This window comes from Lampris incognitus, chromosome 6 (genome assembly GCF_029633865.1).
Source record: "Lampris incognitus isolate fLamInc1 chromosome 6, fLamInc1.hap2, whole genome shotgun sequence".
In the NCBI taxonomy this organism is placed as follows: Eukaryota; Metazoa; Chordata; class Actinopteri; order Lampriformes; family Lampridae; genus Lampris; species Lampris incognitus.
Window position 1 is genome coordinate 35,248,610 of NC_079216.1, and position 22,348 is coordinate 35,270,957.

Here is a 22,348-nt window from a genome sequence, read left to right on the forward strand (position 1 = left end):
TGCCACGTTCAAAGTCACTTAAATCACCTTTCTTCCCCATTCTGATGCTCGGTTTGAACTGCAGCAGATCGTCTTGACCATGTCTACATGCCTAAATGCATTGAGTTGCTGCCATGTGATTGGCTGATTAGAAATTTGCGTTAACGAGCAGTTGCATAGGTGTGCCTAATAAAGTGGCCGGTGAGTGTATATATATATATATATATATATATATATATATATAACTTTGTTAAACACTCAATGGTAGGAAAATTGCTCAACAAATGAGCAAAATAATCCAGTGATTCAAGGAAATTCTTTATGAGACAGTACAAGCCTGTTTCATGCCATAAGCAATCATCACATCAAATCAAATCAATTTTATTTGTATAGCCCAATATCACAAATTACAAATTTGCCTCAGGGGGCTCAACAGCAACACAACATCCTGTCCTTAGACCCTCTCATCGGCTAAGGAACAACTCCCTAAAAAAAAAAAACTTTAACAGGGAGAAAAAAATAGGAAGAAACCTCAGGGAGAGCAACAGAGGAGGGATCTCTCTCCCAAGACGGACAGCGTGCAATAGATGTTGTGTTTAAGCAATTTACAACATTGAAAGAGGATAACAGAATTATAATGGACTTATAAAATGTATGAAGAATATGATGCACAGGATGCCAAGCAGTGTCCAGACGCCATTGGAACAGTCCAGGATCCAAGCCACGCGACCAGCATCATCTTGTAAAAAAAAAAATTATATGGATTTATAAAAATAAGATGTGAGGAGGGGAAGGCAGGCAGCGTCCAAGTGGTGACCACCATCACCACGGAGACCTGGAAGGAGAACCAACTGCACGTGCACACAAGGGAGACTCACATGACACCATTCGAACACAGAAAAAGAGAAAGGAGAAGACATTCAGAGAGAGAAAAGACATATGAGAGAAGAGAACAATTTGCAATAGTCATTAGTCATAATCTATGTAATATATATAATCATCTTATATATATTACAGTAATGTGAAAGTATTTGCCCTTTGCCCCCTTGAATCGTAGGCTTTCTTGTAGTCAATCCAAGCTGTGCTCATGTTGGTCTGTGTGGTCTTGAAGTCTTGGGTGACTGCTCTGTCAACCAGTAGCTGATGTTTTCACCCTCTGGTGTTGTTCCCAATTCCTGTCTGAGTTTGGGGCGTGTATTGATTTGTGTGCCTTTTCAGCTTCGCTGCTATGACGCCTGACAGGATCTTCCATGTTGTGGAGAGGCAGGTTATCAGCCAGTAGTTTGAAGGTGTTGTATACTTGTGGGGATCCTTCATCAGTATTGTTCATTGCTCCATCAGGTGTTCATGGAATACCATTAGCTTCTACAGCGAGTAAGTGTGAATCATGTCAGGGCCTGGTGCAGTCCAGCTCTTCATGCTTGAAACTTGTTGTTGGATGTCAACCACTGTGATGATAACTGGTTCTTGTTCTGGGATATTGCCCTGGTCTGCTCTTAAGCCCACCAGCCACTGGGCATTGGTGTTGTGTGATGCCTCCTTTTCCCATATATATCCTTCCAGAATCGCTCTGGGTGTGTCTGATGTTTTTTACCTTGTTATTCTGTAGCTGGGAGTACACTTTGGATGGTTTTTTGAGGAACAGGCCATTTACTCTTTTGATTTCTGCTTCTCTAGTGTACCTCTTGAGCCTGGTGGCCAGAGCTGTGAGCCTTTGTTTGGCAGTTTCCAGGGCCTCACTTATGGACATCTTGCTGTGCTTCTTCGACCAGTGCCTGCCTTTCACCTCTGTTAACTGACTAACATCTCTCTGTGCTGCTTTGATCTTGGCTTACAGCCTTCTCTACCATGGAGGGTACTGTTGGTGACCTGTGTTCTTAATCCTGTATCCAAGTATCTCCAGGATTAAGGTTGCAGTGGCATATACAAGCTCATTGGTATTTGTTATGGTGGCAGTCGAGGTATTGCGTAAGGCTGTGTTCATATCCGCAAGCATGCTTTGTGATGGTACTTTGTCACTGAGTTGTGGAAGCCAAGCCTGAGGGTTGACTGTCTTTAGTCTGGCGTTTATTCTCATTCAAACCTCAATAGCTTCAGCTGTCATGGCTGCTAGGACTATTTCAGCTGGTTGGAGTTTATCCTCATGTATCTCCTGCCTGCTGGATAGCTATTTAGGGTGTTGAATTGGATCCTGTGTGGAAATATCATACTTAACACTTACGTGAGTATGTACGTAATAATTATAAGGATGTAATTTCATGTTAGCATAGCTCATTATTTTACCTCGTGTAGCCTATGCTAGTTAGCCATCTGCGAGTGAATGTGCACGGGCTAGTTTGTGTGCATATGATATAGGCGATGTGAAAAGACAGAAAAGACTGTGGGTACTGAGTAATTGTATTCTTTATTTATGTTTCTTTAGTTTTACGGGGGGGAAGGGAAAACAAATGGATGGAGTAATGTCTTAAATAAACTTCCGTCTGAAGAAGAGCTACATTCATTCTCTCATTTACTATCTGCCTACGCCTTGTTAGGACACAATTGCTTGGGCAGAACAGTAAAAGGACATTAACACAGCAGGTGAAGTCAACAGAACAGCTTTGCATCACATCAGTGTCTGAGTCACAGCGACAACATGGATTCTCAGAAGGAAGAAAAGAAAACAGAACAAACTTTAGAAACTAGGTCATCTGCCGGCTCTTCGTCAGTCAAGTATAGTGCATCAGCAGCTAGCAGTGCTGCAACTAAAGTGAGGGCCAAAGCAGAAGCATTCAAATTAAAGATCGCCTATGCAGAGAGGGAAGCAGCCTTGTTGAGGGAGAAAGCGCACATTGAGGAACAACAGCAGAGAACACTTGCCGAAGCAGCACACTGTAGAGCAAAAGTGGAAGCAGGTCTCCATGTATTGCAGTTGGAGAGGGAGGCAGCAGCGGCATCCAGAGAGGCAGAGGTCTACGGAGCCGCAGCAGACTTGGAAGAGGAATGGTGTCACGATTTTTGGGATGAGAGAGCTCAACGCACCAAGGAGTATGTGCAGAACCACACTCCGGTACAGTACACTCAGCATCAATTTCCTGAATCACAGCATGCACTTAGAGAGCCAAGTCCCCCTCTTCAAACCATCACTCAGCAGTCTCCTCAAGCTCACCCTCACAACGTCCGCTACACACAGCATGCTGGAATGGACCGTGAGGGCCAGCAGAACAATGCAGCACAAATGCAGCTTGCTCCAGTTCCTCCTTCTCACACCTCATCAGAAGGCTACATGGGCACGCCACCCCAGATACCTGATTTCGCCACCTATTTGATAAGGAGATAGATGATGAGTTCCGGGCTGACCCAATTTGACGACCGTCCAGAGAATTATTGGGCATGGAAGACCTCATTCCAGAGCATCATGCGTGACTTCAACCTGACGCCGCGAGAGGAACTCGACCTACTCGACAAATGGCTCGGCCTAGAGTCATCCACCAAGGCTAAACAAATCAGGTCAGTCCATGTAACCAGCCCTGCAAAAGGAGTCAAAATAATATGGCGGCGCCTAGTGGAATGCTATGGGTGCCCTGAGGTCATTGAACATGCACTGCTGAAAAGACTTGAAGATTTCCCACGCATCACCAACAAAGACCCTCTCCAGCTGAGAGAGCTGGTCGACTGTTGCTGGAATTGGAGTCTGCAAAGTTGAGTGGCCTTAGATCTGGGCTTGCATTCTCAACACCACATGGGGCGTTAACCCCATAGTTGAAAATCTCCCCTACAATCTGCAGGAAAGATGGGTAACACGAGGCTCCAGATACAAAGAAGACCATAAAGTAGCATTTCCACCTTTCAGCTTTTTTGTACAGTTCATCTGCAACCAAGCAAAAACCAGAAATGACCCGAGTTTTGCATTCTGCTCGTCCAACTGTTCAAACAGCCAGAAGCCAGACAGCGCAGCTAAATTCAACAACAAGCCATCTGTCTTCGTTAAGAAAACTAAGGTGTCAGCCACAGCCCCGAGCTCCCCGAACAACCAGCCTGAGAAGAAAACTGGCGAGCCAGATAAACATTGCCTCATCCATAACAAGCCCCACCCCTTTTTAAGTGTCGTGCAATTAGGAGCAAACACCTAGACCAGTGTTTCCCAACCTAGTCCTCAAGAAACCCCTATCATGCAGATTTTCTTTGCAACGATGAATAGGTACCTGTTTGTAGTTATTCAACCAATCAGCAATGAATTATGTCAGATGTTGCACACCTTGCATAATTAAGTGCTGTGAGATGATTGGTTTAGTAAGTATAAGCAGGGCTACCTACGCAGGCCTACAATGAAAATCTGCAGGATAGGCGTTCCTTGAGGACTGGGTTGGGAAACGCTGACCTAGATGACCGGAAAGCTTATCTCAAAGAAAACGCCATCTCTTTCCGGTGCTGTGCTTCCACTAGACATGTTGCGAAGGACTGCAGAGTATCTGTCAAATGCAGAGAATGCGACAGCGAAAAGCACATCTCTGCACTCTATCCTGGTCCCACTCCCTGGTCAGCCGAAGAGACCAAATGTGAACCAGAGCAAAACAGAGAAAACGAATGACGTTCTCCTTGATGTAACCTCCAAATGCACTGAGATATGTAGTGACAATCGTCAGCCCAGATCATGCTCTAAAATCTGTCTGGTGAAACGTGTCTAAGCAGTGCTGGACAACCAGAGCAATAGATTGTTGGCTAAGTCATAGTTCTTCGATTTGTTCAGCATTGAAGGTAACTCCTCTCCCTACACTCTGAGGACATGCTCTGGCATATTTGAGATGGCAGAGAGAAAGGCAAGCAACTTCACTGTGGAGTCACTCGATGAAGAAACCATAGTGGTGCTCCCTGCCCTCATAGAATGCAACACAATACCAGATGACAAAGAGGAAATTCCCACACCAGAGATAACACAGCACTTCCCTCAGCTCGCTCCAGTGACTGGCAAGATCCTGCCTCCAGACCCCAGTGCTCAGATCCTTCTACTCCTGGGGAGAGACGTCTTAAATGTGCACAAGGTACGTGAGCAGCATAATGGTCCCCACAACACACACAGCACTTAGATTTGGGCTGAGTCATCGTAGGAGAGATCTACCTAGATAACGCTCACCAGCCTACTGATGTCCATGTCTACAAAACAAATACACTCCCAAATAGCAGAACCTCATTCTTCACACCATGCTCTAAGAGTGTCCATGTGAAAGAGCGGGTGAGTTCCCATCCTTTTCAGTACTTTCCTGCCTCGCTGTGTTACTCCAGAACCTCCAAAGGCCTAATTGTTGACACAAGCTGTCTCAGAGATGATGTTTTCTTGAGGACTGCAGATGACGAGAAGACAGCCCTGTCAGTGAAGATAACATCTTCTTGGATGTGATGAACAAAGAGGTGTATCTTACTGAAGACAACCACTGGGTGGCGCCATTACCTTTTCGCTCACCACGGAGCCGACTTTTGAACAACAAAGAGCAAGCGAAGCAGAGGCTGTTCTCGTTGCAGTGCACCTTCCAAAAGAAACCAGGAATGAAAGAACATTTCTTTGACTTCTTGCAAAAAGTCATCGAAAATCATCAAGCAGAACCCGCTCCGCCTCTGCAGCCATGCGGGGGATGTTGGTATTTGGCGTTTACCATCCCCAAAAACCCGATAAAATCAGAGTGGTGTTCGACTCAAGTGCCCAGTATAATGACATCTCACTCAATGATCTGCTGAGATGGCCCAACCTCAACAACACATTTAATAGATTTCTTGCTGCATTTTCACAAAGAGTGGATAGCCATCACAGCGGACATTGAGCAAATGTTTTACAGCTTCAAGGTGAAAGAAGGTTGCCACAACTATCTTCGCTTTCTGTGGCACAAAGACAACTGCGCTGAAGAGGAGATCATTGATTACAGGATGACTGTACATGTCTTTGGAAGCAGTCCGTCACCAGCTGTTGCAATATATGAATTGCAACACACAGCAGAGTATGGTGAGGCAGAACATGGTACAGATGCTAAAGAATTTGTGCTGCACAACTTTTATGTTGATGATGGCATCACATCTGTCCGCAGCGAGGAGGAAGCTGTTGACCTCCTGAAATGCAGGCAGGAAATGTTGGCGGAGGCGAACCCGAAACTCCACAAGATGGCTTCCAACAGCGCCACAGTCATGGAGGCCTTTCCACCAGAGGACAGAGCAAAGGAGCTCAAAGACTTGGATTTGAGTGCTGATCCGCTGCCTCTCCAGTGCAGTCTCGACATAAGCTAGAACCTTAAAAATTACTTTCACATTCAAAGTGTCAAGAGATGTCAAACCATTCACATGAAGAGGAACGCTTTCCACTGTCAATAGCCTGTACGACCCTTTGGGGTTTGTCTCTCCTATCACTATGCATGGAAAGGCTCTTGTGAGAGAACTCTCATCAATGCAACAAGAGTGAGACATGCCTCTCCCAGCAGATAAAAGGGCCCAATGGGAAGGATGAACTACATCTCTTGCTGACCTTGATCACCTACACAAAAGCCAGTGGTGTCAAGTCCAGAGTCTAGCAGACTCCTTCTGGAAAAGATGGAGGCAGCATGGTCTTCGTGATGAGCCCAATTGGCCATTCGTTGCGTTTCACCTGAGTCTTCAAGCAGGAGGACGTCACTTTCCTGAAGATTCGGTCTGCCCTCAGTTCACTTCCTACTAGGCTGCAGCGTTACCAAGTACTGCCAAGCAGTGACAACAGAGTTCATAAGGTCATGGTGAAGACTGCCAAGCAAGGAACTGTGAAAGAGTACCTAAGACCTATTAATGTCTTAGTTGTGCCTCTATCTAATGATAATAATTGATAGAGAAATAATAATGATATAGTGGCATAATAGTAATTACGCCAGATGGGGAGTGTTCTGACTGGGAAATTTAAAGGTTTGGTGTATTCAGTCTATTCTAGGCCTATGTTAGTTAGCTGCTCTGCATCCTTTGCGGTGCCTATGTGACACCTAGTGGTGAGACTCGGAAGTGCATTTGTGTCTGTGTGTGTCAGTGTAAACGACTGTGTCAGTAGCTGTTGTTGGGAATGAATGAGTTCAGTTCCCACGCGTTTCAAGTAGAGAAAGTATAAGCGTCGGATCCATACAGTGATATGTCCGTAAGTGTTGTTTTTTCTCGGTGTATGGAAATATCATAATTAACACTTATGTGAGTATGTATGTAATAGTTATAAGGATGTAATTTCATGTTAGCGTAGCTCATTATTTTACCTCATGTAGCCTATGCTAGTTAGCTACCTGCGAGTGAATGTGCACGGGCTAGTTTGTGTGCATATGAAATAGGTAATGTGAAAAGACAGAAAAGACTATTTGGGTACTTAGTAATTGTCTTCTTTATTTTTGTTTCTTTAGTTTTATGGGGGGGAAAGGGAAAACGAATGTATGGAGTAAAGTCTTCAATAAACTTCCATCTGAAGGAGGCGCCAAGCTCGAGCTACATTCATTCTCATTCGCGATCTGCCTACGCCTTGTTAGGACACAATTGCTAGGGCAGAATATCAATCACTACTTTTACTTTGGTGTTTATTTGATAATTTCCAAACAACATAAACCTTTTTTGTACAGATTTAAGAATAATTTGTTTTTTCCAAACCATCATTTTAATTTGTCCGTTTCTATTGTGGTCACCTCCAAAAGCTGCTGTAAATTCTCACCAGAACAAAATATATTCGTGTCAGCCGCAAATAAAACAAATTTCAGTATTTTTGATATCTTGCATTTATCATTTAAGTACAGAATGAACAGTTTTGGACATAAACCTGACCGCTGGGGAACACCACAAGTAATATCCATGCATGACGATTTATGTTCGCCTATCTTTACAAACTGCTGCCTGTTACTTAAATAGGTTCTGCACCACCCCTCTGATACCATACCTTTCCAATTTGTCTATTAATCTCTTGTGATCAATAGTGTCATAAAGCTTTTTTTAGATCTATAAATATTCCCACAGAAAACTTTTTTTTTTGTCTATGCAATTAAGTTACTTCTTCAATTAATTCAATAAGCACCAGAGATGTCGATCTATTTGGTTGAAACCCATACTGGCTATCAGTGAGCAGATTGTGTTTCTCAATGAATTTGTCTAGTCTAGCAGCAAATAGTTATTCCAATATTTTGGAGAATTGTGACAATAATGAAATCGGTCTGTAGTTTGTAAATTGGTGTCGATCTCTGGTTTTGTATAGGGGTATGACTTCTGCGATTTTCATTTTGCTTGGAACTTTACCAGATTGAAAGGACGTGTTATAGATGTCAGTTAGTGGTTTTGCAATACCTTCGATTACTTTCTTAACTGTTGTCATATCATTTCAGTCAGTAGATTTTTTTGTTCTCGCATTTGTTTACAATGTGCACGATTTCCTTCTCTTCTACTGCTCTGAGAAAAATTGAACTTGGATTTCTGTCCCCATAATCACTATCATTCCCATCGGTGATTGTTTGTGTGCCATTGATTTTTCCTGCCAGTTTTAGGCCCACATTTACAAAGAATCTGTTGAAGCCATTGACCACGTCTTCCATGTTATTTATAGTCTTATCATTATCTGTGAAATAGCAGCTAGATCTGTTTCTAATGATACTATTCAACACATTCCATATTATGCTTTTGATGTTGTTTTTATTGGTCTCTAATTCTTTGTTGTAGTATTCCTTCTTGTATATCCTCATAATGTAGCTTGTTTTTATAATTTTTTGTATTTTATTTTTGCTTCAATTGTTCTGTGCTTATGAATTCTTTATAGAAGTTTTTTTATGACAAGCGTACCGTAGTCCCTTTGTGATGCGTAGACTATCTCTCTGTTCCTGTTCAATTGTTCTATTGGGCAATTTTTGTCATATAAGGATTGAAATATCTTTAGGAATGAATCCTAGGCTTTGTCAGTGTCTTGATCTTTGTATTCCAGTTATGTGTTTGTAATTAATTTTTGAAAGCTTTGATGGACTCCTCTGTTCTTATTCTTATATATTTAATGTTGTTGGAACTTTGTTCTTCCTAAAATTCAAGTCATAGACTGCAAAAACTGGTAGATGGTCACTGACGTCATTTATTAAAAGCCTGCTGTCAGTGTTGCCTTCTATAATGTTTGTGAATATATTGTCTATTAAGGTGACACAGTGTGGTGTGATTCTGCTAGGTCTAGTTATTTTAGGATATAAACCCAAACTATACATTTTATTAATGCACTTTTCTGTCTTTTTGTGCTTATTTGGATTTAACAGGTCTATAATGAAACCCCCACATATGAGCATATACTTTTGTGTTGATTTTGAATATGTTTCTTCTATCCAGTCCATAAATATTTCAATATTTGATCCCGATGATCTGTATATACAACTTACGATTACATTCTTATGTTTTTACACAGATTTCAATTGTAATACATTCTAGTACATCATCAACAGCTGTTGACATAACTTCTACCACCTTGTAATTGAGGCTGTTGCTCACATACAAAGCAACCCCCCCCCTCCATTTTTGTTCATCCTGTTCTTATAAGACAATTCATATCCAGCTAACTCACCTTTCTCAGGGCTAATCCATGTTTCAGATATAGCTATTGTGTTGAATGGATTCTTGAGGTGACTTAGATATTATTTGATGTTTTGGAAGTTGGCATATAGGCTTCTGCTGTTAATGCGGATAACTGAAATTTTATGATCTGAGTTGACCATCATGTTAAACTGATCATCAGTGTAGTGTCAACAGTTGTTGAAGAAATTATTTTCTGAGTCGATATCGTTTTCTATATCCTGTAATTTGTGTTCAGAATATCTGAACGTCTTTAATTCCTTTTTTCGTGTTCTCTAATCCTTGCTGTTAACTGATCATCAATGTCTCCACCCGGAGATGAAAGACTAAAATCTGGTCTCATCATGTTTGTGTATAATGTTTTACTTTGCATGTTTTATTGATTGGTGTGTTAAACATTGTTGTGTTGTTTAGTACTCAATGACATTTTTCAAGATCCTTCTCATCTCTGATGACCAGCACTTTTTCCTCCTCTGGGGGTCCTTTTAGCTTTATGAAGATTTTGCAGTTTGCAGTCCATGTATCTTGTATCTTTCCTGTTTTTTGTAGATGTCGAGCTTTTCTGGCAATGGCCCTATTTCTTTTTGTCAGATGCTCATTTAAGAAAACGTGTGTGTTTCTCAACAGTCTTCTTTGTTTGAGTAGTGCAACCTTGTGTTTTTTGTTTGCAAATCTGATTATTATTGCCGGTTTATCCTTACTGTTTTTCCTAGGGAGAGGGGGACATGCTTCGATGTTGTTATTGTCTATCACAATTCCCTTGTCTTGCAGAAAAGTGGTCATCTGGGGCCTCATGTAAAAACGTTGCGTACGTACAAAAACGTTGCATGCGCCGTCTTTCATGCTTACGTTCAGATGTATCAAGAGTGAAATGAATGTGAGAAATTGCGTTCCTCCATGCCAGCTTCATGTCTGGCATACGCATGTTTCTAATGGTTTTAGTCAATTAGCAACACTTAAGGCGATACAGTGACACTACTAAGTCTGTTGGACCAAATGTGAACACAATTACTCCTCAAATTGATTTGCACCGCGTAGAGGGATGGACCTATTGGAAACAATAACACATCCATGTGTATGCAATTAAATAAGTGGATATAAAAGCATGCACAAAATGGTGCAAAACGTACTCTTATAACGATGGCAGCTTTGGCCTTACTAGAAGACATTGCCAATGGCAGAATTAGAAGGGAACGGTTATTTAGAGACCATGCCGATTTTCTGGCCCATGATGATGACTGGCTTGTCAGCTGTTTCAGATTTCCAAGAGCAGTCCTCTTGGAACTGTGTACTGAGTTGGGTCCAGCTTTAGAGAGGGACAAGGAGTTGTGCATTGCCTGACCCCTTACAAGTCTTGACCACACTGGGTTTCTTGGCAACAGGGGCATTTCAGAGAGAACTGGCTGACCGGTCAGGATTGTGCCAGTCATCCTTGAGCCGTGCCATGCCAACTGTATGAGACGGGATCATCCGTATGTCAGCCAGGTACAGTGCATCCGGGAAGTATTCACACCCCTTCACTTTCCCCACATTTTGTTATGTTACAGCCTTACTCCAAAATGGATTAAAATCCTTTTTTTCTCATCAATCTACATACAATTCCCCGTAATGACAAAGCGAAAAAGGTTTTGTAGAAATTTTTTGCAAATTTATTAAAAATAAAAAACTGAAATATTGCATGTACATAAGTATTCACACCCTTTACTCAGTACTTGGTTGAGGCAGCCTTGGCAGCGATTACAGCCTCAAGTCTTCTTGGGTATGAAGCTACAAGCTTGGCACACCTATATTTGGGGTATTTCTCCCATTCTTCTCTGCAGATCCTCTCGAGCTCTGTAAGGTTAGATGGGGAGCGTTGCTGCACAGCTATTTTCAGGTCATTCCAGAGATGTTCAATGGGGTTCAAGTCTGGGCTCTGGCTGGGCCACTCAAGGACTTGTCCCGAAGCCACTCCTTCGTTGTCTTGGCTGTGTGCTTAGGGTCGTTGCCGTGTTGAAAGGTAAACCTTCACCTCAGTCTGAGGACCTGAGCGCTCTGGAGCAGGTTTTCATCAAGGATCTCTCTGTACTTTGCTCCATTCATCTTTCCCTCGATCCTGACTAGTCTCCCAGTTCCTGCTGCTGAAAAACATCCCCACAGCATGATGCTGCCACCACCATGCTTCACTGTAGGGATGGTATTAGCAAGGTGATGAGAGGTGCCTGGTTTCCTCCAGACGTGACGTTTGGCATTCAGGCCAAAGAGTTCAATCTTGGTTTCATCAGACCAGAGAATCTTGTTTCTCATGGTCTGAGAGTCCTTTAGGTGCTTTCTGGCAAACTGCAAGCGGGCTGTCATGTGCCTTTTACTGAGCAGAGGCTTGCGTCTGGCCACTCTACCATAAAGGCCTGATTGGTGGAGTGCTGCAGAGATGGTTGTCCTTCTGGAAGGTTCTCCCATCTCCACAGAGGAACGCTGGAGTTCTGTCAGAGTGACCATCGGGTTCTTGGTCACCTCCCTGAACAAGGCCCTTCTCCCCCGATTGCTCAGTTTGGCTGGGCGTCCAGCTGTAGGAAGAGTCCTGGTGGATCCAAACTTCTTCCATTTACGAATGATGGAGACCACTGTGCTCTTCAGGACCTTCAAAGCCGTAGAAATCTTTTGTACCCTTCCCCAGATCTGTGCCTCGATACAATCTTGTCTCGGAGTTTCACAGACAATTCCTTTGACTTCATGGCTTGGTTTCTGCTCTGACATGCACTGTCAACAGTGGGACCTTATATAGACAGGTGTGTGCCTTTCCAAATCATGTCCAATCAATTGAATTTACTACGGATGGACTCCAATCAAGATGTAGAAACATCTCAAAGATGATCAGTGGAAACAGGATTAACCTGAGCTCAATTTTGAGTGTCATAGCAAAGGGTGTGAATGCTTATGTACCTGCAATATTTCAGTTTTTTATTTTTAATAAATTTGCAAAAATTTCTACAAAACCTTTTTCACTTTGTCATTACGGGGTATTGTGTGTGGATTGATGAGAAAAAAAGGAATTTTATCCATTTTGGAGTAAGGCTGTAACATAACAAAATGTGGGGAAAGTGAAGGGGTGTGAATACTTTCCGGATGCACTGTATATAAAGTTCTCATACGATGTGGTGACCAGGCTAACATTAAAGCGCAATTTCAGCGAGAGCCGGTTTCCCTAATGTAATCGGATCGATCGACTGCACACATGTTGCTATAAAGGCACCATCCAAGGATGAATTTGCCTATGTGAACAGAAAGCATTTTCATTCCATCAACATGCAAATAATATGTGATGCACAGATGCAAATAATTAATATTGTGGCAAGTTGGCCTGGATCAACCCACGATTCATTTATCCTAACAAACAGCATGGTTGGGAAAAGGCTACATACTAGCATGGTGCGTGATGGGTGGCTTCTTGGTAAGTAATTAATTTATAAGTTAAATTAATTTAAAATCAACTCCTCTGAAGCCCACAGGAGCACATACACCCCAAATATCATATTGTTTCTAGAGAATCAGCACTCCTCAATGGTTTGAGCTAGAGAGATGCTGTTTTTTCCCCCTGTTAAACTAGAGAATCAGTGCTTTCCAACAAGCTCCTCTTTGTCCGTGTCTGTCATTTACTTCTGTCAATAAACTAATGCGTGAAGTTGGAAAAGATTTGGATAGTCTCACCTTTTGCCTGCATGGCGCATAACTGCATTCTATCTGTATGTAGTATATCGAAAATAGTGTATGGTGGAAGTAAATAGTATGTGAAATAAACCTAATACTACTAAAACTACTTAGTCATTTAAATCAAGAGAAAGTGCGTGATGTGTAAGAAAAATTCTCCATTCTGCTGAAGGCATGTATGTGCCCTTGTGTGCGATTTTGGACAGGAACTACCATGATGCATGTCAGATGTAGGAATATGCAAGCAAGAAAAGCTGAAACCTTCAAATCACATGTAGCACAGACCAAAGAAATGTGTACAACACTCAGTGAGTTTGTTTTGCTATTATGGTGTGCAGTGCTCTTTTGAATAAAATGAGCAGAAATTGAAGTTCCATCTAATGGGCTAATATCCCCTATTATACAGGTGCATCTCAGAAAATTAGAATATTATGGAAAAGTTCATTATTTTCTGCAATTTAATTCAAAAAGTGAAACTTTCATATATTCTAGATTCATTACACATAAAGTGAAATATGTCAAGCCTTTTTTTGTTTTAATTTTGATGATTACGGCTTACAGCTCATGAAAATCAAAAATCCAGTATCTCAAAATATTAGAATATTACATAAGACCAGTCAAAAAAAGGATTTATAATACAGAAATGTCGACCTTCTGAAAAGTATGTTCATTTATGTGTTCAATACTTGGTTGGGGCTCCTTTTGCACAAATTACTGCATCAATGCGGTGTGGCATGGAGGCAGTCAGCCTGTGGCACTGCTGAGGTGTTATGGAAGCCCAGATTGCTTTGATAGTGGCCTTCAGCTCATCTGCATTGTTGGGTCCGGTGTCTCTCATCTTCCTCTTGACAATACCCCATAAGCCACAGAAGGTCATTGCTGAAAGGGTTGGCTGTTCGCAGACTGCTGTATCAAAGCATATACATGGAAAGTTGACTGGAAGGGAAAAGTGCGGTAGGAAAAGGTGCACAAGCAACAGGGATGACCGCAGCCTTGAGAGGATTGTCAAGCAACGCCGATTCAAGAACTTGGGGGAACTTCACAAGGAGTGGACTGAGACTGGAGTCGGTGCATCAAGAGCCACCACGCACAGACGTGCCCAGCAGAGTTGTAAAAACCAGGTCCAGGAGGTAAATGTCCAATCCGTGTATTTGCTCCAACCATGTTACTAAACCAGCGGATTTCATTAGCTAGTTTTCCCTACCTAGTTGAGGAGTGGTGTTGACTAGAATCTGCTGGTGTAGTGCATGAGTGGAGCAAATACATGGTTTGGACTTTTACTTTCTGGACCTGGTTTTTACAGCTCTGGCCAGGAACAGGGCTACAAGTGTCACATTCCTAGTGTCAAGCCACTGCTGAACCAGAGACAACGTCAGAAGCATTGTACCTGAGCTAAGGAGAGAAAGAACTGGACCGTTGGTGAGTGGTCCAAAGTCCTCTTTTCAGATGAAAGTACATGTTGCATTTCATTTGGAAATCAAGGTCCCAGAGTCTGGAGGAAGAGTGGAGGTACAGAATCCAAGTTGCTTAAAGTCCAGTGTGAAGTTTCCACAGTCAGTGATGATTTGGGGTGCCATGTCTTCTGCTGTTGTTGGTCCACTGTGTTTCATCAAGCCCAGAGTCAACGCAGTCATCTACCAGGAGATTTGAGAGCACTTCATGCTTCTGTCTGCTGACAAGCTTTATGGAGATGCTGATTTCATTTTCCAGCAGGACTTGGCACCTGCCCACAGTGCCAAAACTACCATGGTATTACTGTGCTTGATTGGCCAGCCAACTCGCCTGACCTGAACCTATGAGGTATTGTCAAGAGGAAGATGAGAGACACCAGACCCAACAATGCAGATGAGCTGAAGGCCGCTATGAAAGCAACCTGGGCTTCCATAATACCTCAGCAGTGCCACAGGCTGATTGTCTCCATGCCACGCCGCATTGATGCTGTAATTCGTGCAAAAGGAGTCCCAACCAAGTATTGAGTGCATAAATGAACATACTTTTCAGAAGGTTGACATTTCTGTATTCCTTTTTTTGATTGGTCTTATGTAATATTCTGATATTTTGAGATACTGGATTTTTGATTTTCATGAGCTGTAAGCCGTAATCATCAAGATTAAAACAAAAAAGGCTTGACATATTTCACTTTATGTGTAATGAATGTAGAATATATGAAACTTTCACTTTTTGAATTAAATTACGGAAAATAATGAACTTTTCCACAATATTCTAATTTTTTGAGATGCCCCTGTAGTGGACAGAAGTCTTTGAGTGACTTATATAGGCTAATTAGCTGAAGTTGTGCTGATTCTGCTATGTGTAAAATTTGATAGTCTACTGTAAGGAATTATATATCAGGCAAAACACAAGGTATGCAAAAACGGAAAGGTCTTAATGTGGGCTTAGTTATGTGTGCAGCTATTCTATTTGTTCAACTACCCATCAGAAGACCACAGTTAGCCCCAGCAGACGTGGCTGCTGACCCCGCTCGTCAACCCCCAAACTGACCGAGAGCAGAGGTACAATGACCTTCATTGCCGCACTCGGTCAGTTGTTGAGAGAGCGATAGGCCAGCTAAGAGTCGGTGGCACTGCCTTGACAGGACCGGTGGCACTCTTTTGTACCGGCCTGAAAAGGTTTGCCGCATTGTGCTGGCATGTGGTGTCCTGCACAATGTTGCACACAGGCACGGTATACCACTGCAAGAGGTGCTCAACCTCCCGGAGGACCCAGACCCTGGACCAATTCAAGTTCCAGCAGATGAAGTTGCCATTCAGGCCCATCTAAATTTAATTGGAACAGTATAAATAGTAAGCAGACAGAATTCATTTTTAACAAGTTCTTTTAATGAATCACTTATGTCTGTGAGAACATCGGTCAGTTTCCTCAGTTGGTTGTGGATGTCCCTGATTGCCCTTACAATTTCTCTTTGTAATTCCAGGAAGGCGTAGGTCATAACACAGCCAGTCGGGCAGGCCTCAGTACCACAGATATGTATATGTAGATACCTCGTTTGGAATTTGACGTGCGTCTGCGTGGTCGCCATATTGGGGCGGTCAACAGTCGAGTCAAGAGTCAGAGAGTCAAGTTGATAGAAAAATGCCTTAGGTGTGTGCTGCGTTTGGTTGTTCGAACAGAAGAAACGTTAAAAACAGGCAATGCGGGATAACTTTTCACAAGTAAGTGGCAATTTTATTAACAATAATTTCATATAGCAACATTTTACTGTTTTGGAAGGCAGTGAACGTGAAATATCACCTCAGACTATCCTGAAAATTACCTGACACCATCGTAACGTTAGCTAACGTTAGCTAGCTACCTAATGGAAACATGGCTAGCTAGCTAGCTAGCTAACTTACTGAAGCACTAGTACAACTAGTGGTATACGTGATATTTAGCTACACCTCATCTCATTAGTTGTATAATTTATTTTATAGAAAAGTATCATCTGGAATGTGTTTGTGCTCATGAGATTATACAAACTACCAGGTTTAAATTAGATCTACTAAGCCATATTTATGCTGCTACCTTAATGTACTTGCTGCACATTCAGCTACATGCCAGAAGTAATATTGAGATGGCCTTGTTTTTGTCAAAGGTTCCCAAAAAATCCAGGACTAAGGAAAGCTTGGGCCATATACTGTTAGACATAAGGATTTTGAGCCTACAGATACTACAGTTTTCTGCAGCTGTCATATTTCAAGGCAGATGATTTCGACAGAACTGGGCAAACTGTGCGTGCGAAGGAATATGTGATCCCTTCAGTTTTTGCATCCTTTCCAGACCATCTGAACAAGGTTAGTGTATTTTTAAGTCATAAGATTATAGTGTTATTTGTGGTAAACAGTGTTAATATTGGAAACTGATTGGAATGGTGAGCATATACAGTACATGATCTCTTGCTAACATAACTGGAATTACCACTGAACCTGATATTGAAAGTAAATATCCCTTTTTAGAGTTTTCTAATATTGATTTCTTACTTAATTTGAAGGTTCCCAATAAAGCCAGGTCAACTAGGACATCAACACAAGCTGGTGAAGCAAGTGATGATCCTGTGTCTGAATCTCCTGAACCGCAGAACTCCTCAACCTCAGTAAGTGTAACAAAGCAGTTCTTATCCACAGCACTTTTGCAATATACTTAGTTGTGTTCTATAGTGCTTACCCAACAAGTGCTATATTTTATAGGATCATCATTATGCCCTTGACCCTGACCAAGTTAAATATAAGTTAGCTGAGGCTGAAGCAAGACTTGAGGAGCTGCAGAGGCAGTTGAGAAACGCCAAGGATCGTGAAAGGAGACAAAAACAAAATGTATGTAATGGTCCGCTGTGGGGTTTCTCCGGGAACACTGGCAATGTGACGGCCCAGGCTGAGCCGGTGTCCCTGTCTGCTGTGGACATGTCATCTGTAGTGCCGGCTAATGACTCTGACACGGCCTCCTCTCCATTTGAGGACATGGTCTGTAGTGTCATCCTGGACCACAGTTACCTGCTAACTCACGTCGGAGGTCTGACGGAGAATGCACTGGTGTAGATAGGAGGGTTTGTTGTACGACAGGTAATGAAGCAGCTTCCATGCAATGTGTGCTGAAACAGTTTGGTGTCTGATGCTGTACCAGCATCATTTTCGGAAAGCTACCACCTGTTGACCTTGAAGAACAATGGAGGCTTAATGATTCCATCTGTAGGCACTGTCAAGGTGAGCCGCTCAGCAGAGCGCTACATTTGACAAACCACCAACATTACATCAGCAGCTCATCAATGCAGTGTTTCCCTTGTCAACCACATGGTCCGGTCTGACATAGGTTCAGAGGATGTATTCAATCTTGGTGACCATATAGTTGAAACTCAGGACGGCATTGACAATCACTACTTTTCCATCCTGTCATTAGTTGTCAGCACATTTCACAAATTGAGGCAGTACTACACTCTGCAATTGCAAAGTGGTAGCTCCCAAAAGAAGCTCTCTAAAGCAATACTGTTTCAGGGATACTAATCCTTACAACAAAAGGTTCTAAGGTCACATGTTACTGTACATCAACGCATACAATTAAATAAGAAACACAGATGCCTCACAAGATAAAACAAATCAAAATATAGTAGTGGTAGTGATGATAATATATGCAATAAATAAATGCAAAACAGCTTAAAAAGAAGTGTAAATTATGACATATAAAACAAAGAAATTAAATAAAATAGTGATAAATGCAATAGACATTGAAACAGAGCATAAAAAGAAAAGTGTAAATGATGAGGTATATGTGCGTGTGTGTGTGTGTGTATACATATATATGTAATATAGCAAAGTCAGGACAGGTTATGTGGGCTATGTGTATATTTGATTCAGCTAGGAGATCCTAAGCTTAGACTTTGAAAATGTTGATGATTGTTTGACAATAGTGATATAGTAGGTATTCCACAGTATAGATCATCTTTATTGAATAGAAAACTGATTATTAGTATATTATAGTAGCTAATTATAATAATCATTCTGTACACATGCTGAAAAAGATTCCCAAATTAGAACAGCCAGATGACAATAACCTTCGTCAGTGACCCAGCTTGTGAGCAGTGTCAGCTTTTTACATCAAATCTTAATGTTGTGATTCTCTCCAGATTCGTTTTACTTTTTACTTTAACTTCTGTCTTTATTTTCAAAATATGTGTTAAACAGGACTTCCAGTTTTAGTGAACTTGTTCATACAGCAAACTAACTTGTGTAAGCAAGTTTTTGTCAGTGTGGTGTGGAAAGACTGTTGAATCTTTTACACGGAAATAAGATATTTGAGATTTACAACTTTTGTCTACTGGAGCTTGCTGAAGTGGACTTATCATACTGTATTTGCCTCGGATCAACTGACTACATGTTCCCTTAACTGGAGTCACAGGGAGCAAAAATAGTTGTTGTTTTGTTTTGGCATAGAGGTGATTAGAACTACCCGCCCCCCCAGTAACTTTAATTCCAAGTAACCAGAATCATTTATCAATTTCTCACGTTTATATTGCATTACATTAAAGTCACCTGGCCGACGCTTTTATCCAAAGCGACTTACAATAACTGCATTTAACATAGGAAATCAGCAGAACTACTTCAGAGGCCATAAGTGCATCTTCTCTCTAAATAAGCATCTAAGAACAAAACCACTGCTTAAGTAAAAGTGTGAGAAAGAGATTTTTTTTTAAATGAGTGAATACAATAAGTGTTACGAGCAAGTAACAGGGTAGTAGTTCTTGAAGAGGTGAGTTTTCAACCTGCGCCGAAAGATGGGCAGCAACTCCGCTGTCCTGACATCAGTGGGGAGTTCATTCCACCACTGTGGGGCCAGGACAGAAAAGAGCTGTGACCGGGTCGATCGGCAGCAGGGGCCACTGAGTGAAGGGGCAACCAGGCGTCCAGAGACAGCAGAGCGAAGTGGTCGGACGGGGGTGTAGGGCTTGACCATGACCTGGAGATAGGAAGGAGCTGTTCCTTTCACTGCCCTGTGGGCTAGCACCAGAGTCTTAAACTGGATGCGAGCAGCTACTGGGAGCCAGTGTAGGGACATGAGAAGGGGAGTTGTGTGAGAGAAGGTAGGGCAGTTGAACACCAGATGAGCTGCAGCTTTCTGAACAAGCTCCAGAGGTCTGATGGCTGACGCCAGGGCGCCAGCAAGGAGGGAGTTGCCGTAGTCCAGCCAGGAGATGACCAGAGCCTGGATGAGTACCTGTGCTGTCTCGTCCGTGAGGAATGGGCAAATCCTCCTGATGTTATAGAGGAGAAATCTGCAGGAGCGAGCAACCGATCAATGTTTGTCGCAAACGACAGTTGGTCATCCAGAATCACACCCAGATTCCTCGCAGTCCGAGTTGGCGTCACCACGGTGTTGTCAATGGTGATGGCCAGGTCTCGGTGCGGGCAACCTTTCCCTGAGAGGAACATCAGCTCTGTCTTGTCAAGATTAGCGTCAGGTGGTGTGTTGCCATTCACTCCCGAGATGCCAGTCAAGAACACAGCAATGCGTGTCTCTACTTGTGTGCTAGAGGGTGGGAAGGACAAGATCAGCTGGGTGTCATTGGCATAACAATGGTAAGAGAAGTCATGCGAACGAATAACAGAACCCAGGGATGTCATGTGCAGGGAGAAAAGGAGAGGACCCAGAACTGAACCTTGTGGAACACCTGTAGTCAGTCTGCACAGCTCCGACACAGATCCCCTCCATGTCACCTGGTAGGAGCGACCCGTCAGGTTGGATGCAAACATTGAGAGTGCAGAGCCTGTGACACCCAGCCCCTCGAGGGTAGAGAGGAGGATCTGGTGGTTCAGTGTCGAACGCAGCTGACGGGTCCAGGAGTATCAGGACAGAGGAGAGAGAGTTTGCTCTTGCAGAGTGCAGCGATTCTGTCACTGCAAGGAGGGCCATCTCTGTCGAACCCAGACTGGTTAGGGTCCAGGAGGTTGTTCTGGTGGAGGTACAAAGACAGTTGGTTAAAGTTGGTTATATCAAACCAAATTTTGTGAAAATCGGTTCAGAATTAAGCGAGTTACATTCGATTTATGTAGGGAAGTCTGTATCTCTCAATACACATTATATTGGTTTACTTCCGGATATTGACCGTTGCGGATGGACAGACACATAGCGGCGACGTACAGCAGCGGCCAATGAGGTATCTGCGTATATATACTATGTCTATGCTCAGCACACAAGGGATGGGGAGCACTGGAGATGCCGGAGACACTTGGTTGCTCAGGAGGGACAGAGTGCTTACCAGAGGGGTCTCCTGTCACTGCACTGTCTGCTGGAACAAAATAAAACCACTTTAACCAAACATACCTGTATGCTACAGCCTATTCATTAAATTGGGGTGCCTATTTTGTGAACTATGATTGCATCCTTACACGTAAAATATTATCTGGTATGCTGTGGTAAGGCTTTTGCATAAAGCATAACAGGCCTAAATGTAAGTCTAGTGTATCTACAATACCCAAATAAGTTTACCTTAATTTCGATCTTGTATGCAATCAATGTCTCCATCACATACTGCCAATACCCACTTAGAACTGTGTCGCCCACAGCAGAGGCAACTCTTTGCTCAAAGGGAGTGAAGTCCTCGACTCCAGACCCTCCTCCGCCTGTTCTGGCCACATTATGGCGGTGGGCAGAAGTCATGCACTTCACTCGACCTTAATGTCAGACCACTTCTTTTTTATTTCATTTATTGTGCGGTTCTCCGACCCCATCGCATTAACTACTTCTGCCACAGTCTCCCACTCCATTTTTCCCCCGTTTGTTGTTAATACCTGATGACAGAGTGCCAAATAAGATCTTTTTCCTGGACTCGACCTCTGACAACAGCACCTCCACCTCACACTAACTGAAATTCTTTTTTTTTTTGGACTCCACTTTTTCCATGTTCTCTGATTCTGAAGAGAGGGGTAGCTCAGGCGTATTTATACTCATTAGCACATTACATTTAGAGTGGAGAGAGGGTGGCGTATGGTGCTCCTGCATGTGTGCTCAATATCCCGTTGATTGGGATGTACAAAGAAAATGTGCATGTAATCCTGCGTGCACACAGTTTCATACGTCTGACGTTTTTGGTGCGTACACAGCTTACTAGCTTCGTGCATACGCTACCTTTCAGTATGAATTCTACGCAAGGCATTGTATGTGAGGCCCCTGGTTCTCGATGGAGCTCACTTCTTGTTCGTTGGTTTCTCTACCGTATCGATTAGGTCGTACTACCATGGCGTGCTGCCGGTTAACCTCCTAACAACAGACAATAATGTCATTTATCCTCGTATATTATTCCAAGTCATCCACACGGTCGTCTAGAAGGACAATTTTACTATCCCTCTCATTCTCAGCTCCCTTAGGGCTTTAATTTCCTTCATCATGTCCTCAAGAAGGCATTGTTTAACCTGTTGGTCTTGGAGCGATTGTTTAGCTGATCAATTTCTTGTTGTTGTTTGTCAATCGTTTTCATAGCAGCTGAAAACGTATTGCTGTGTTATGTTGTGTTCGGGTCTGCCGTGACCCATTTCAGGTTAAAATTATATAATAACTACCATCTACTACTACTACTACTACTACTACTTTCGGCTGCTCCCGTTAGGGGTCGCCACAGCGGATCATCTGTTTCCATTTCTTCCTGTCT

At 42.7% G+C, this 22,348-nt stretch overlaps 1 protein-coding gene across 1 annotated transcript in view; it reads left to right on the forward strand.

Moving 5' to 3' along the window:
* smc1b (structural maintenance of chromosomes 1B) overlaps positions 1-22,348 on the forward strand; it is a 229,085-nt gene that overhangs the window by 179,900 nt on the left and 26,837 nt on the right. The window lies entirely within an intron of this gene.